General features: G+C 38.1%; 1 protein-coding gene and 1 pseudogene across 8 annotated transcripts in view; one reads left to right on the top strand and one right to left on the bottom strand.

The window, feature by feature from the left end:
• The window catches only part of IL15 (interleukin 15), a 172,925-nt gene that overhangs the window by 147,013 nt on the left and 11,800 nt on the right, over positions 1-14,112 (bottom strand). The window contains exon 3 of one of the 8 annotated variants that reach the window (XM_072621120.1): positions 9,785-9,882. The exons of the other annotated variants lie outside the window; for them this stretch is intronic. The gene's annotated coding sequence lies outside the window, so the exon portion shown is untranslated. The remainder of the gene's footprint in view (positions 1-9,784; positions 9,883-14,112) is intronic. 8 annotated transcript variants of the gene reach the window in all.
• Positions 4,773-5,669, top strand: LOC140511884 (nicotinamide/nicotinic acid mononucleotide adenylyltransferase 1 pseudogene; annotated as a pseudogene).

The following is a 14,112-nucleotide window of genomic DNA, read 5'->3' as shown; positions in this document are numbered from 1 at the left end:
GGAAGAGAAATGAGAGTAATGCAAGAAAATAAAAAAAAAAAAAGCCCAGTCAACTGCTTGCTAAAGGAGATCCAAAAAATGCTGAAGAAAATAACACTTTAAAAAATTGATGTACCCAAATGGCAAAAGAAATCCAAAAACCAATGAAGAGAAGAATACCCTAAAAAGCAGAATTGGCCAGATGGAAAAGGAGGTCCAAAAGCTCACTGAAGGAAATAATTCCTTTACAATTAGAATGGAGCAGGTGAAAGCTAATCACTTCATGAAAAATCAAGAAATTGTAAAACAAAATCAAAGGAATGGAAAAAGAGCAGCCAATGTGAAATATCTTATAAGAAAAACAGCTGACCTGGAAAATAGATCCTGGAGAGATAATTTAAAAATTCTTGGACTACCTAAAATCCATGATCAAAAAAGAGCCTAAACATCATCCTTCAAGAAGTTATCAAGGAAAACCAACCTGATGTTGTAGAAGCAGAGGGTAAAATAGATATTGGAAGAATCCATTGATCGTCTCCTCCCAAAAAGAAAAAGTTCTAGGAATATTGCAGTCAAATTTCAGAGCTCCCAGGTCAAGGAGAAAATATTGCAAGCAGCCAGAAAGAAACAATTTGAGTATTGTGGAAATACAATCAGGATAACACAAAATCTAGCAGCTTCTACATTAAGAGATTGAAGGGCTTGGAATATGATATTCCAGAGGCCAGAAATATGAGAAACTAGGACCAAAGCCAAGAATCACCTACCCAGCAAAACTGAGCATAATACTTCAGAGGAAAAAAATGGTCATTCAATGAAATAGAGGATTTTCAAACATTCTTGATGAAAAGACCAGAGCTGATTAGAAAATTTGACTTTCAAACACAAGAATCAAGAGAAGCATGAAAAGGTAAATAGGAAAGAAAAATCATAAGGGACTTACTAAAGTTGAACTGTTTACATTGCTACATGGAAAGAAAATATTTGTAACTCTTGAGACATTTCTCAGTATTAGAGTAGTTAGAGGGATTACACACCTATGGACATAGGACATAGGGTGAGTTGAATATGAAGGGATGATATCTAAAACAATAAAATTAAGGGGTGAGAGAGGAATATATTGGGAGGAGAAAGGGAGAATTAGAATGGGGCTAATTATCTCTCACAAAAAAAAAGAGGCAAGGAAAAGCTTTTTCTTTATTTTTTTTGAGGGGTTAACAATCACTTTAATCAAGCAGATGTATTATTTATTTAAGCAAGTACATATATCATTTACCTAGTTCAGGGGAGTCAGCACCCTGAACTTCAAAGAAAATACAGAGAAATTAAAGATGAACAGACATGGCTTCCCCTGCGTGACCACAACCATCTTGGTTTTCAAAGTTGGGGGTGGGGTAGCTTCTTAGAGGCTTCCAAGAGTCTTCCTCAGTCCAAATAATTCCAGTCAGGAAGCCCCAAAATAAAACTACACTTCAGAGTCTTCATACACTTTTTAGAGCCAGAGGGCATCACATCCCTTGAGAACTAGTGCCTCATTAAGAAAATGCTTGGACCTTCTTACAAATCTTACCAGGCTGACAATGGGTGAGAAAGATCCTCCTTAATCATATTACTCACTGGCACTTTTAGTAAAACAAAAAGAGCAAAAAATTTTACTTTGCTTGGCCTTACAACCTGGATTCTTGACAAAAGTCATTGGACAATAAGAAAGTGCACAAAATCAGCTTTTATACTCTTGATGAAATACCTAGGGTACCAAAGGTGCTTTTTCTATCTCAATCTAGCAAAGGTTTGAGTTTCATGGCCAAATTCTTGAAATTGCTTTAACCTAATTATCACTAATGGAAGTTTATGAATTCATAGAATCACAGAACTAGAGCCAAAAGGGTCCTCAGAAGTCATGTAGTACAAGACCATCATTCTATAGAGAAGAAAACAAAGTCCCTAGAAGACTAAGTGACTTGTCTTGTCATGCAGGAATTAAGTGGCAAAGCAAGGCAAGAAAGAAGGAAGAAAAGAAGGATGGAATGAAGGAAGAAATGAAGGAAGGCAGGAAGAATCGAAGGAGGGAGAGAAGAAAAGAGGAAAGAACAGAGAAAGAAAGGAGAAGGAAGCAAGGAGGAAAGGAGAAAAGCTTTTTCAATGGAGAAGAGGGGAGAGATGAGAGGGAAAGAATGAACCTTACTATTATCAGATTTGGCTTATGGAGGGAATAGCATGCACACTCAATTTGGTATGAAAATCTCTCTTACACTATAAGAAAGTAGGGGGGAAGGGGATAAGCAGGGGCTAGAGGAGATGATAGAAGGCAGGGAAAATGGGAGGAGGGGGGTAATTAGAAGTTCACTTTTGAGGAAGGACAGACTCAAAAGAGAGCATAGAATAAATGGTGGGCAGGATAGGATGGAGGGAAATATAGTTAGTCTCACAACATGACTATTATGGAAGTTTTGCACAACTACACATGTATAAACTATATTGAATTGCTTGCCTTCTCAACTGTGGAGGGGAGGAAGGGAGAGAAGTTGGAACTACAAGTTTTAAAACTGAATGTTAAAAAGCCATAAGCATTCCTCTCTGGGCCAAAACCACAAACAGGCCCTTCATCCCCTGTGACTGCTAGCACTCTTGTTCTCTCTGAGCCTGTAAATTCAATTCAGACCTGCTATCCCACCCTCACAAGCAACAGTGCTCTTCTCCATCCTGGACCTCAAACAAGGAGCATTTCTCCCTGCCTGGAACCTCAACCCAAAGCCATGTATGGGCAATACAACAGTGTCCTAAACCCAGTAAAAGGTCCCCTGGAATCTCCTTCTGGTCGGTTGTATGACCTCTTTATGGTCTGTGTACTAAGAGTTCCTGAAGCGTTGCTCTACCTATACATCCACCCCCCACCCTAGACACAGCCTGTACTTCCTGTGCTGTGCTCCTTGGCAGACCACCACCCTGGCAAGACAGACCTTTTCCTGCTGGCATCCTAAGTTGTCTTGGGCTGGAAAATTATTTCACTTAAACCTTTGTTCATCCTGCCAACACAGATTTCAATTTGAGAGATTATTTTAAAGTTGTGTGGAAGGGAATTTGTTCAAGTGATTTCTTGTTCCTCCACCATCTTTTGCTCCTCCCATTCTAAATATGTCTTGTGATAACTGATTCAATTTCATTTGTTTCATCTAAAATCCCTTGTATTTAATGCATTTAAAAACATTCTGAGAAGGAATCTATAGTCTGTGTCATGCTTCTGAAGAGACCCATCACACAAAAAAGTTTTAAGAAGCCCTTATCTATGGCAAGGTAAGAACCACCAGTGGCAGGAGGAAAAAAAATCACTTTATTTCAACAGCTCTATACTTTTATATGTTAATATAATTACCAATATATCTTAATCTAAAGACTGATCCTTTCATGTCTTGATTTCTGTTCTATCTGTAAATGACTGGGTGAGAAATCTTATAAATTTTCTAACATAGGAAATGGACACATTGGAGTGAAGAAGTAGCTAAGGGATGACTAGAGGTGTGTTGCTGAAAATAAATATTCCCTTTATTTCTAAGGCTTTCTGCTTAGTTCACTTAAATTACCCCTTGATTACTTCCTCCTCCTTCAAAGTCAAGTCAACAAGCATTTTTAAGCACAGTTTTTGGCATGTAGAAAGTGCCAAGCACTAGGGATACAAATGCAAGCAAAAACTCCAATCCTCATGGACCTCACCTTCCAATGAAGGAAGACATCACATAAAAGGGATCTGAAAGGTCAGCTGAAGCACTGTGGTAACATCTGGAGAGTAAAGCATGGCTGATTAGGGCCCTTCCTAAAAATGGAGAGTCCAAGAGGTCACCAATGGGAGAAGAGGTTCAAGGGGCAAAGGGAGAAGGCAGTTAAGCATGGTGGCTAAGTTCAAAGAGTCTTTTCTTACCAGCTGGAGGAAAAAAATTAAATAGCTAAATAAACATATCACTACAAAATAAAAATTCAGATGCCAAAGTGTTCAATTTTAAATGAACTAATTCATGTCTTTTTGGGGGGTGAGGGGGAGGGGACAGATATTTCTAATTTTGCTATTGATGACACAAAAGCTGTACTAAGCCCAGAGGCTATAAAAGTCATATAGCAATCAGTGAGTTCATATTAAATGCAGATAAAAATAGCAGATGCCTTACAAGCTTGTTTTGGAGTTCAAATGAGATAATATCTATACAGTTTTTTCCAAACTTTAAGATGCTATAGAAATGCCCAATATTATTAGAATGACTAGAATGTAGCTGCTGGATCTTATCAGGATATGTGTATTACACCAGGGCTAGTTATGGAGGATCATCATGAATGCAGCTGTAAGGCAAACTAGTAAGCAATGAAGTGGCCCAGAAAACCTCACAAATGACTGAAAAGGGGGTAATATTGGGAAGAATATGCATTTCCTGGTGCAGAAATGCCTTCTACCAAAGCAGTAAGTAGCTCATTCCTAAGAGTCTTAGAGAGCTGCCTAGTGCTCTAAGAGGTTCAGTGATTTACCTAGGGTCACACAGTTGGTATGTTTTTGAATCAATTCTTAAATCCAGGTCTTCTACAGTCTTTATAAACTCATGTATTTCTCTTTTTAATATGAAAAACATTTATTAGGTACTGGAAATATGTGTGTACGTATATGTATGTGTATGTATGTGTACATGTATGTATAAATTTATCAATTAAAAAAAATATGCTGAGAGCTGAATCCAAACTCTAAGTGCAGCCAACACCTTCACCACAGCCACTGCTGCGTTGGCCACTGAGTGGCTTGTACAGATCCAGACATGGAGAATTTGAAAAATAGAACACAAGTTGTCCTTCTGGCCTGTGGTTCTTCTAATTCCATCACTAACATGCATCTGTGGTTGTTTGAGCTTGCCAAGGACTACATGAATGCCACAGGAGAATATAACATTATGATACCTTTAATCCCCTATTGGTGATGCATATAAGAAGAAAGGCTTCATCAGTGCCCACCGTCAAGTTGTGATGGCAGAGCTTGCCATCCAGATCTCCAAATGACTGGAGAGTCTTCATAGGGAGTGGATAGCCTCGGCCAAAGTGCTCTGTTACCATCAACAGAGACTGGCAGCTAAGAGCTTTGACTACAGTGCACCAGACTCTCCTTCCCCAGTCCTTCCTGGAGGGAAGAGGAAGATGAATGGAAATGGCCAAGATCTTAGTGAAAAGAAACCATCAGCACCACAAGAAAAGGGTCCACCACAGTTGAAGTTGCTGTATGGGGCACATTTTCTGGAATCTTTTTGTGTTCCCAACAGTGGAAGCTGAAGAATATCGCCACCATTTCGGAAAATTATGGGCTTGTATGTATCACTCAGACTGGAAATAATGCTGAGAAATTTATCTATGAGTCAGATATTCTTTGGAAACACAGGAACAACATTCATCTGGTTAATGAATGGATTACCAATGACATCTCATCCACAAAGATTTGGCGGGCTTTGAGGAGAGGCCAGAGTATCAGCTACCTGGTGCCAGAGCCTGTCCAGCAGTACATTGAGAAGCACAATCTGTACAACTCAGAGAGTGAGGACAGGAATGCAGGCTGTATCATCACCTCTTTGCTGAAAGCCAAGCAGTAGGCAATCCACCAGCCTCAGTCAGGCTTCAGGACCACCTCCTCTGAAGGTGACGTGACTCAGGTTTTAGCATAAAGGACCTTGTTTCATAAACAAAAGTTAAAAGTTAGAATTTAATAAAAATCACGTTTTGATTTTTTATCTGAAGTTTTACCTTGGCCTCTGATGAATGACATAGTTTGAGATAATTTTTTACCTTGAGTTGACTTTGCCTAAGCCATGAGTTTTACCTCTTCCCTGGAGTCATTTAGCAGCCCCAATCCATTTCAGCAGGAAGGAAATTCTCTGGCTTCAGGATGAGAAATTCCAAAGCCCAATGAACAGGATAAGGCATGTGCCACGTTTACTGCAAATGAAAAGCTGACTTTGGGGTCTAGTTTGACTCTTTCAGCCAAGCAAAAGGAAACCATTGCTCTGTCGAAAACCCCTCTGGTTTCAGTAGCCTGCATTAGTCCAGAAGGATTCAAGAACAGTATTCTTAAAACAGTACTTTAAAAAAAGTTCCATTGAACATCCACAGCTGTGCAAAAAAATCTAAAAGAAGATCATGTTGAATTAGAATGCACACACTACATGGCTTGGGACAGGGAGGAAGCTGGCCCTGGGGGGAGGAAGGCTCGACTTCAAGTCTGTGATCTTTGTTGACTGTGTGACTGATCCTGGACAGAACCCCTGCCTTCTCCAGTCATTCTTTTTAAGACTGTTCAGTTACAGGTCTGATTGCCTGTTTGTGTCAGGGACACAGCTGCAGTGTCCCATGTGCATAAAACATAGGTCTGAGTGGGGAAAGTAATTACAATACTAGCTAGCTTTTAAGTAGTCCTTTAAGGTTTGCAAAGCTTTACAAATATTACTTCACTTAATCTTCACATCACCCCTTTAAAGTAGCTGATATTATTAATTCCATAAACTGAATCAGACGGGTTAATTGACTTACCCAGGGTCACACAGCTAGTTTGTATATCTGAGACAGGATTTGAACTTGGGTCTTCATGACTCTAGGCCCAGTGCTCCATTCACTGTACCATTTAGTTATCCTAAAAGCATTTAAATTAATTAGGATTAATGTTCCTAATATATCCTAGGGATGATATTTATGATAGTAGCCTTGTAAGTTTGGTGATGTCCCCTTGAACATCCCTAATTTCCTATTGATAATCTAGGAATTTATTTGAAGCACACTCAGTTTTCTTTTTTTTAATTGATTGATAACTTTTATTTTCACATCACTTACATTTCCTACTGTATCCTTGCACCATTATATTTTCTTATGTTTTATTTTTCTCATGGAAATAATGGAATAAAATCACTTTATTGTCATTAATGCTATTGCTTATGAAATAATGAAGTCAAAGGTTATTGTCCTAGATCTGAGCTCATACTTTGTTCAAAAAACACTAGCATATTTTGGGGGTTGTTAGAGATGAAAACTCAGTAAGTCTCAAAGAGTCTTTAAAGGAAGAAAGGAAGCAGCTTTTTATGGTAGTCTTGGTATTTCCTAGCTGTGATTTCCAGCTGTGATATAACTAAAAGGAATACAGTTCAAGTTACCTAAAAAATCATCCTGGGATCAGGAGCTTTTTTGCACTTTCAGCCTGGTCTGAACTTGAAACAAAGATGGGAAATGAAGATGCTTAAGCTAGACCCTTTAGCTACATCCTCCTCCTCAAAAACTATACTAAGTATGTGTAGCCCATGGGAATCCTCCCTCCATTACAAAGACAAGCCTGGGGGGCCTAAGGACACCCACTTACTTCTTGATTTGGTAGACTGAGTCACTACAGTTGTGCTCTTGCCTTGACCCTCCCTCACACAAGTGAAAAATGAATCATGCCTGCCAGTGACATTGGGAAGCTCTGGCCAAGAAGAGGAAGGAGCTGTCCAGTCACAAGCTCTGATTGTCTACCCTGAGAAAAAATATGCTCATCATTTGGGAGTTAGATGAGACACAGAAACAGAACACTGATGCTCACAACTTTTTCTTTCCCCACCTCCATCTCTTCCCAACTCTAAGGCCACAGTGGAGCAAAATTCAGATCTCAGAAGAAAATACAGCATCAGGGAAACTGCAGCATTTTAGCTTCTAACTGAAAGAACCAGAGGTCACAAAGCACAAAGCCTCAAGTTTTAGGCACAAGAACTGTGGGACAGAGCTCCCTGTGCCACAGACATGGAGATCTACTTTAAAAACCAGGAAAAGGGTTATTATCATGAGTAAGAAGCAAAGCAGAAAATACCATAGAATCTTTCTATGGGGACAAGGACCAAAACACAGATACCAAAGAGGTCACCATTGAGATTGTACTCCCACCGGAAACATCAGAAGGGGATATGAACTGGTCTGAAGCACAAAGAGCCTCCTTGGAAGAGCTCAGGAAGGATTTTAAACCTAAATTAAAGAAATAGAAGAAAAACTCACCAATGACTTTAAAAATATGAAAAAAATCACAAAAGAATTTAAGAGGACAACTGGACAAATGAAAAAGGAAGTACAAAACCTAACTGGGGAAAATAACTCCTTAAGAGGAACAACTGGACAGAGGAAAAGCAGATGCAAAGGTTAGCTGAAGAAAACAATTTGATAAAAAAAAAATAGAATTGGGCAAGTAGAAGCTAATGAATCTGAGACATCAAGAATCAGTCAAACAGAATCTAAAGAATGAAAAGATAGAAGAAAGATAGATAGAAGAAAATGTAAAATATCTAACTGGAAAAACAACTGATCTGGAAAATAGATCCAGGAGAGAAAATCTAAGGATTATTGGTCTACCAGAAAGCAATGATGCAAAAAAGAACCTGGACAATATCTACTCTATTGAACACCTGACTCCTTACTCCAGTCCCTACCCTCTCTTATTCTATGAGGATCATATAAAAATAGCTATAATGGTCCTGATAAGGATTAGATACTTTTAAATCCTTAAGAATACTTTAAAATCCTTAATAATAAAAATCAAATCCTTGATAAAAATGAAAGTGTCATAGAAACGATGAACATGAACTTGGACAGATTTTGAGAGAGAGTGAAGGATAGAAGGGTTTGATGAGCTACGGTTCATGGAGTCACAAAGAGTTGGACACAACTGAGTGACTCAACACCAACAACCACCAGCACCACCTCCACCACACAACCAACAACAACCACGATCTAGCTGCTTCCTGCCTTTTCAATCCTGTGTTCCACATACTCTCCAATCCAATGACACTGGTCTTTCTGTTTTGCCTTTCTTTGTGTCCCCAATGTTTAGCAAAGTGTGCCTGGCACATAGTAGGTGTTTAGTAAGTGCTTTTTGACTTTTTAAAAATTAGGGTAGTCATATTGTAAGAAGACAACCAATATGCAGTTACAAATTTCTCCAATCATTCTCTATATCAATTTGGAATTGTGTAAATAAGACAACTCAATCATTCCTACCTAGCAATAACTTGAGGGAAGTCAGAGACAGAAATAAAGGTCCAATACATACCAAATAACCCTTGGAACTCTTTTTGTGATAGCAAATAACTAGTTGGACAAATTGTGGTACATGAATATAAAGCATATGATCGTATCATAAGAAATAGTCACTATAAGGATTTTGTAGAAACATATGAATGATATGAATACTTATAAGAATGCAAACAGAATGAAATAAGGAAAAAAACAACTTAACAATATACACAATGACTACAACTGTGTAAATGAGATCAATAAAAGTAAATGATGTTCCCGGGAAAGAGATGATGAAGTTTAACTCCTTCCTGGGGAAGAAAGAGACAGTCACTAATAGGCAAAAAGTCACCACCATTGTCAGACTCCATCTGTGTAGCAGGTATTTTTGATTGATTGATTTTCTTTGTTACAAAAAAGGGTTAGATTTCCTTTGTGAGGAATGGGAGAAGGGATGATAGATCCAGAAAAAAAAAATTGTGACATAAAAACTAAAGTCATCAATATTTTTTTCTTTAAAATGGAGCAAAAAGTAGGTTTGTGATAAGATAACAAGAACATATCCATACATTCATTTCATGTTAGTTGTTCATGCCAGCAATGTCACTGCACAAAATTAACAATTTAGAGGTATTAAGCATCGGTAAGAAAATTAGAAAAGATTCATCCACAAACTAATGACTATGAAATCATGCTGCACTGAGCCTCTAAGTGTCTGACATTTTATGGAGCCTTTTCCAGTAGTCCCAGCGTACTGGTCACTGACCTCTGCAGGAAATCAAAGTCTGTCTGGATGTAGTTCTTCTCTTTCCATCTTATGTACCAAGGCCCTCTTCCTATTCTGTTCAGTTCCTGGGCAAGAAACTGGAATAGAGTACACCAGGTTAATTAAGAGAAAATGCCTGCTTTACCACTGCAGGACATGATTTTGTCATTCCCCTTGTACATATATACAATGTAAGAATTTTACGTAGTTTTCCAGATTCAAATTAATTCATCTTCATCAAGTTGGCAGGTCAGGGATAATGATCCTATTTGACTGATGGCTAAACATGAGTTGCTACCAAAGCATTTAGCACAAGATGTGGTGTTAAATGATTGAATTATAGATTTAGAGATGGAAGAGACCATAGAGACCATCTAGTCTAACACCACTCTCACTTTTCAATAAGCAAATTGAGGTCCAGAAAGGCCATGATCACACAGGGAGTGAGTAGTACAGCTAAGAGTTGAATCCACATCTGTGGCTCTTTCTGCTTTCCCATGCTGCTTCCTATTGAAAGGAAGGACAGGTCTTTTGAAGATATATGTGTTCCACTAAACCAGAAATGGGGAACTTGTGGCCTCAACACCACATGTGGCACTCTAGGTCCTCAAGTGTGGTCTTTTAACTGAGTCCAAGTTTTACAGAACAGATCCAAGCTCAGTTATCTAGCGTTACTTTTTTCTCTTTAAAGGGGCACTGTTATTACATGAAGAGGCAGGAGCATGGCAAAGTGGATGGAGGGTCATCTTGGGAATCAAGAGGGCCTGGATTCAAGTCTAGTCTTTGATGTATATGAGCCACATGACCACAGACAAGTGAGTCATTTAACCAATCTATCAAAGGTAGAGGACAGTTCTACACTCCATGGATACAATCTCAGGTCCAAACCAATTATTAATATTAGTATACAACTAATAATATATTTCACATATTAACATTTTTAAAAGGTTACCATGTAAAATAGGAGCAGTTAGGTGGAAAGATGAATAGAGTGCCAGGCCTGGAATCAAGAAGATTCATCTTTATGAGTTCAAATCTGGCCTCACTTACTAGCTGTTTGACCCTGGGCAGATCATTTAACCTTGTTTGCCTCAGTTCAACATCTGTAAAATGAGCTGAAGAAGGACATTACAAAGCAATCCAGTATCTTTGCCAAGAAAACCCCAAATGGGGTCACAGAGAATCGAGTGTGACAGAAAAATAACTAAGCAACCACAAATCAAGTAAAAGAAAAATAAGACATTTTTTAAAGGTAATAAAATTTTTTTTTCATTTTTCAAAAGTGACCAAGATAGCACACAGCATCATAGCTGTCAATTAGACAGGACCTTAGACATCATCCCCAGTTTTATAGATGAAGAAGCCAAGACCCAAAAAGTTTGAGGGACTTGGCCAAGGTTTCCCAGGCAGTAAGCTGCAGAACACTGGTGTTTACTTATTCCATTTAATGGAGAGGCAAACAAAATGGTCATGATATTATCTCTAATGGAAATAGAGACAAATATTCAAATATCTAATATGTCCAAAAAGTGAACCTCTAGAAGACATCCCTCATTTCATATCAATTCTACCTTCTTCTCACTCAAATGGAATGGAGAATAAGGGTCTACCTCTAGAAAGGTATTAGGAGAACAGAAAGAAACCTTTCTCATCCAATCCACCACCTCCAAAACATCTCAAGGCTCTGCAACAAAAAATCCTGCCATGCATTACTTCTTATGTTAGACAGAACACTAAAGGGAGCTTAGTTTGCATTGAGAAATCAGGTTAAGATTAAGAATTAAAGACCAGAATCTATGAAGAAAGAATTTTGCCTCCTCAGATTTACTTTTTTCTGGAGGTGTTGTTTCTTTTTCTCCTACTGTTCCTACCTTCCTGTAAATCAACAATTCCCAGCATACCTCATTCCCTTCCAGCCTCACTTCACTGCCTTTGGTCATTTATAACTTCTACAAGTCAGCATCTCCCTTTCTGAATTAAAACTTTCCCTTCCTTCAGCTTCTGTTGAGCAAGGTAGAAGACACCCACAGATAGGAAGGAGCTAGCCACACCCAACAAACCCAGTTTTTATTTGGTAATTAACTAAGGGAAAAAATACCATTTCAAACAATCCTATCAGCATTGTTGCTAAGTAATTCTCAGGAGTCTCTCAGAGTCTGGAAGGGTAGAAAGAACTTTGGATTTATAATCAGAAGCTTTGGATTTGCAGTCAGAAGACCTGGGATTAAGAATTCTGTGACCTTGGCTTTCCAGGCTGCAGTTTCCATATCTATGAAATTAAGAAGCAGGAGAGGTGATGTCTCCCTTTGGAGAGACAGCATGATATAGGAAAAAGCACACTGGATTTATTTTCATTGAATCAAATGAGACAACATTTATAAAAATCCTCCACACAATGTCTATCACCTACTAGGTGCTTAATAAATGCTTGTTCCATTCTCTAACTGGAGCTGGGTTCATGTGAGGAGTCATGGAAGTGGCAAAGTGCTAAACCTGGAATCTGGAAGGACTGAATTCAAATCCAGCTTCAGACACTTTCTAGGTATATAACATTAGGCAATTTATCTAATCTCTGGTTGCCTCAGTTCCTTCCTCTGTAAAATGTGATAATAGTTACCTCCCAAGCTTGTTGCGGGAATCAAATAAAGCACATGCTATATAAATGTGTTTAAAGTGCTATACAAATGATAATTATGATCATTTTAACCTGTCATATAAACTTTTTAATTATAAACAGAATAATCTTGAGAAGCAGGGTGGGGATATAATAATAGTTATCATTTATATGGCTCATTTGATTCTCACAACACTAGTGTGAACTGGATAATACTATTATCTCCATTTTACAGATGAGGAAACTGAGGCTAACACAGTTTAAGTAACAAACTGATGGCCTCCTGACACCAAGTCTGACAGTATCTACTGGGTCACCTACCCCTCCCAAGGCCATGAATAAAGTAAATAGAATAAAGAGTTAACCCTAAAGTCAGGAAAACCTGGGTTCAAGTTCTGCCTCTGACGCATACTATCTGTATAACTATCAAGATGCTCTAAATCATTATTGATTAGAGAAATGAAAATTAAAACAGCCTTGAGCTATCATTTTGCACCTATCAGATAGGCTAAAATGATTGAAAGCAACCAGCACGGAGGAGATGTGGAGAAATCGGAACACGTTCATTATTGGTGGAATTGTGAACTGATCTAACCATTTTGGAGAGCAATCTGGAATTATGCCCAAAGAGTTATTAAAGTGCCTATACTCTGTGACCCAGCAATACTACTATTAGGTCTATACTCAAAGATGATTGGGGAAAACAGAGAAGACATACAATTTACAGCAGCAAATAAATACAATAATCTTGTATTTGACAGGTGTAAAGACTTAAGATTTCAGAATAAGAATTCACTATCTGGTAAAATTTATTGGGGAAACTGGAAAGCAGCATGGCAGAAACTGAGCAGAGACCAGAGGTGGGAAACCTGTGGCCTTGAGTTCACATGGAACTTTCTAGGTCCTCAAGTGTAACCCTTTGATTGAATCCAAACTTCACAGAACAAATCCCATTAATAAAAGGATATGTACTGTAAAACTTGGACTCAGGCAAAAGGACACACCCAAGGATCTAGAAGGCTACAGGTTTCCCACCCCAGCATAGACCAATATCTTACACCACTGACTAAGATAAGATCAAAATGGATACATGACCCAGATATAAAGAGAGAAATTACAAGAAGATTAGAACATGGAATATATTACTTATCAGACTTAAGGATAGGTGAACAATTTATGAACAAGAGAGAGAGTGAAGTTAGGTGTAAAATGGATAATTTCAGTTACATTAAATTAAAAAGTTTTTGTACAAATAAAACAAATGTAGTCAAGATCAGAAGGAAAGAAGAAAAATGAGGGTAGGGGATTTATAGACAATTTCTCAGATAAAGGTCTCTTATCTCAAACATATGAAGAACTTTGTCGTATCTATAAGAATATCAATCATTCCCCAATTGATAAATGGTCAAAGGACATGAAGAGACAGTTTTTTTTTTAATGAAGAAATCAAAATAATTTGTAGTCATATGAAAAAATCATAATTGATTAGAGAAATTCAAACTAAAACAACCTTAAGATAGTATTTTACACTTAGCAGATTGGCTAAAATGATTGAAGTGGAAAGCAACCAGTGTTGGAGGGGATGAGGAAAAGTGGGGACATGATTTCGGAGAACAATCTGGGATTATGCTCAGTTATTAAGGTGCTCACATCCTTTCATCGAGCAATACCACTACTAGGGCTATATCCAAAGATGATTAGGGAAAAGGAAAAC

This window comes from Notamacropus eugenii, chromosome 6, assembly GCF_028372415.1.
Source record: "Notamacropus eugenii isolate mMacEug1 chromosome 6, mMacEug1.pri_v2, whole genome shotgun sequence".
In the NCBI taxonomy this organism is placed as follows: Eukaryota; Metazoa; Chordata; class Mammalia; order Diprotodontia; family Macropodidae; genus Notamacropus; species Notamacropus eugenii.
This window is presented reverse-complemented; position numbering and strand designations above follow the sequence as displayed.